This window comes from Cynara cardunculus (genome assembly GCF_001531365.2).
Source record: "Cynara cardunculus var. scolymus isolate 2C chromosome LG 6, CcrdV1, whole genome shotgun sequence".
In the NCBI taxonomy this organism is placed as follows: Eukaryota; Viridiplantae; Streptophyta; class Magnoliopsida; order Asterales; family Asteraceae; genus Cynara; species Cynara cardunculus.
The window spans coordinates 15,107,427-15,111,619 of NC_037533.1; the positions used below are offsets into that span (position 1 = coordinate 15,107,427).

A 4,193-nucleotide genomic window follows, 5' to 3' on the forward strand; every position below is an offset into this window, starting at 1 on the left:
TAATATAACTCAGATTAGGTTTCATTGATTTCATCTCTAACTAGCTTCAAGTCATGAAATTAACCAATGAAATAGTTATACCTTAATTGGTGGATGAATTTGGCATAAAACTGAAGCAAAAACCCCTTGAGACAACATTGATTCACCCCTATGAAGCCAAAATCGCCCTTGGTAGTAAGTATGGGAGATGAGACTCTGTTTTGGATGAAAAAAAAAGGTAAACATCATGTATATTCGACTTTTACGAGTTGGGGCTGAGTTGACTCGGCTGAAAACTCGGTTTCACCACTAATCAATAAAAATCGCATAACTTTTCGTTCGGACCTCAGTTTTTGACGTGGTTTTCGCTCACGTGTTTGTAAAGAGATAATCTACAACTTACAATAGAAATATTTCAGAAAATATCTTCCAATTAAAGTCAGTTTTTATGTATCCGTAACGTAGATATTGATGTTTTTGACCCTTTTCTTTCCAACTGTTTTGCCCCGGGCCTCGTGTGATGGTACCGAATATTTCATATATAGTTTATTGCCTTCAGGTTTGCTTCCAAATTTTATGTTTTGATCACATAAACATGTATAAAGGAGATAATTGCAAAGTATTTGCGAAAGTGTATGTTACAATTACCTCCTCCTTTTGAGGATTCTGTCCTCAGAATCTTTATTTATCGAATAGCTCAGGATATTTGGCAAGCATCTGTTCTTTGTTCTCCCATGTGCAATTTGGACCACGGTGATGCTTCCATTTCACCAATACCAAATGGATTGTCTCGTTCCGAAGATTTGTCGTTCTTTCGTTTAGAATTTCTTCTGGTTCCTCGATATATCTCAGTCGTTCGTCAATCTTCACCTCAGCTAAGGGAATTGTTTCATCATACTTACCCAAACTCTTTCGAAGATATCCAACATGAAATACATCRTGAATACCASACARCTCTTCTGGAAGTTCAAGTCGATATGCTTGTTTGCCAATACGTTCAATGATTTTGAATGGTCCAACAAAACGTGGACTAAGCTTACCTTGCTTACCAAATCGTAGAATACCCTTCCAACGGGAAACTTTCAACATAACCATGTCGCCCACAGTGAATTCAATCGGTCGTCGATGATTAACGCGTATGACTTTTGTCTGTCCTGAGCGGCTTTCATCCTTTCCCGAATAACTTGAATCTTATCATGTGTAATTTGAATCATTTCAGGTCCAGCAAGCACTTTCTCACCCGTCTCACGCCAACACAGGGGAATTCGACATTTACGACCATATAAAGCCTCAAAAGGCGCCATACCGATAGTCAAGTGATAGCTGTTGTTGTATGAAAATTCAACCAATGGTAGATGCATATCCCAACTACCACCAAACTCAAGGAGACACGCACGCAACATATCTTCTAACATATGTATCGTGCGTTCGAATTGGCCATCAGTTTGGGGATGATAGGTTGTCCTCAATGCCACGCACGTCCCTAGTTCTCGTTGTAAACTGGCCTAAAATTTTGAAGTAAATCGAGAATCTCGATCAGAAATTACCTTCAGATGAACACCATGTCGTGCAATAATCTTGTCGATATAAATTTGTGCCCATTTATCCATAGAATACGACTCTCGAACAGGCAGAAAGTGAGCACTTTTGGTTAAACGGTCCACGACAACCCAGATGTTGTCGTGCTGACAAGGAATAGTGAAACTCTCTGGGTCTTTAAGCTTTGGGGGTATTTTGTTGGTTAGAAGTGCACTACATCCCTCGGTAAGAGCTACGGTCTCATATTCGGTTAACTTCTTCTTCTTACTCAAAATATCTTTAAGGAACTTGGCATAGCTGGGCGTTTGCTCAATTGCTTCAACAAGGGGTATGTTGATGTGCAATGCTTTAAACACTTCCAAAAACTTCTTAAATTGCAGCTCTTCCTTTTGGTTCCTTAACCTTTGGGGAAAAGGAACATAAAGAGGAACTGGTTTTATGATGGCTTTGTTTGGTTGTGCTGAGCAAGATGGATCCAGAGTGCCTAGAGTCTTGGTCTTACTTTCTTGAGGTTCAGATGGGATTACAACTTTGGTTTTTGGACCTGTCATAACCTCATCCTCAATTTGCTTTTTCCTAGCAACTTCTTCAGGGAATAATAAAGGATAATCCGACTTAGGAGGAACAAAGGTGGTGGTCTCAGGAAGTGGGTTATCCAAAGGTTTTGGTGGACTTTCATTAACAGGGACCATAGGTGTAGACTCAGGTTTAGACACAACCTGTTCATTTTCTTTTGGTATGGTCTCATTTAATTCCTTACCACTCCTAAGAGTCACTACCTTCACATGTTCTTTTCCTAGATCTCTTGGGATTTCGGTGTTACTAGGTAAAGTACCAAGGGCTCTAYTATTCTGATTAAGAGCAAGTTGGCTAACTTGCGTTTCCAGGTTTCTGATGGCAGCACTYTGTTGATTGAACAAAGATTGATTTTGAGTCATCATTTGCTGCTGTGCTTGGGACTGAGCCACCAGTCCTTTTATCATAGCTTCCAAGGAAGATGATGAATCAGACTGTGGAGGCGGTTTAGTCTGAAAAGGTGGTTGATGATTTTGAAAATTCTGATGATGATGTTCTGAGAATTAGAACTGCTTGCATGTCGATGTTGTTGAAAATTAGGGTTTCCTTGCTGCTTATGGACAGGGGGGGTTCAAACTTGGACTATTCCATGAAAAATTTGGGTGCTGTCACCAACTGGCATTGTATGTGTTAGTGTAGGGATTCGATCTATTATGAACATAATTCACAGATTCAGAATTGTGTGGACACAGTTCATAAGAGTGTTCCCCTCCACAACAGACACACTGCACTGAGAGGGCAGCTGGAATAGGTGATGTAACAGCTGACTGCACTCCTTGGCCCGAAGTTAGATTTTTAAGCATATTGGCCACAGAAGAGAGTTGTGCTGTTAATGCAGTATATGCATCGACTTCTTGTATTCCTGCTGTCTTCTTTTGCGGTTGAGCACGTGGATCAGCCCAATGTCCATTGTTCGCAGAAATTTTTTCTAGGATCTCATATCCTTCATTGTAGGTCATAGCTGTAAAGGCTCCGCCCGCAGTCGCATCAAGCATTTGTTTTGCCATGGGATTTAACCCATTGTAAAACGTCTTGAGTTGAATACAGTACGTGATGCCATGGTGAGGGCATCTCCTTAACAACTCTTTGAACCTTTCCCAAGCGTCAGGAACAGCTTCATCGTCCATTTGTTTAAAAAGGCAAATTTCATTCCTGGACTTAGCGTTCCTTGTTGGTGGGAAATATTTTCGCAAAAACTTTTCCGCCATATTACTCTATGAAGGCACAGACCCCGGGGTTAATGAATTGAACCATGCCTTTGCCTGATCCCTTAGAGAAAATGGGAATAAAGTGAGTCTCAGAGCGTCATTAGACACTCCCGGGATCATGAAAGCATCAGTGATTTCCATAAAAGATTTCAAAGGTGAATGTGGGTCCTCCGAAGGTAATCCGGCAAATTGTGCGTTTGTTTGCAGCATGTGAAACATAATCGGTTTTAGTTCAAAATGAAGAGCGGTCATATGCGGCCTAACTATCCCGGAATTTAATTGCTCAAAATCCGGAATGGCATAGTCCATGATCCGTCCATTTTTGGAATTTGCCAAATTAATGATATTCGAAGTTTTCTCTCTTGGTTGTTCATTATTCTCCGACTCTGTTTCCTCATTATGATTATTATGGTGGTGGTGTTCTTGCTGAAAATTCGGAAAAGGTGGTATTGTCCCAAAGGCAGGCGGTTGGTTTTCTAAATGTGGAATCTCAGGGATAATTGGGGGAGGTAACTCCATGTTGGGAGAGATTAGAGCAAAAAATGCTCTTTGAGCTCTCATTCTTTGGCGAAAGTTCTCTCAATATCGGGATCCAATTCAAAAATTTCCCCGCGATGTCTCCGTGACATACACCAATTTTTAAAAACGATTTTAAAAAACGGGACGAGAAAAATCAAGTCTTTTACTTTACTAAAAAGAAAACTTTTAACTAACTAATCCCTGGCAACGGCGCCAAAAACTTGATGGGTCGTGGAAACCACAGACACAAACAACAATCAGGACTAAAAGCAAGTATACAAATAGTCCCAATATCGTTTTTCAAGTAATAAAAGTGGTACAAGTACCGGATATCGTCCACAGGGATCGTAGTAAAAGTTTAAAAGAAAGTAA

At 40.4% G+C, this 4,193-nt stretch overlaps 1 non-coding gene across 1 annotated transcript; it reads left to right on the plus strand.

Moving 5' to 3' along the window:
- Positions 1–3,147: 3,147 nt before the first annotated feature.
- On the plus strand, positions 3,148–3,254 carry LOC112515003. The gene has a single exon (XR_003069462.1). It is a non-coding gene; the product is annotated as a small nucleolar RNA R71 (small nucleolar RNA).
- Positions 3,255–4,193: the final 939 nt, after the last annotated feature.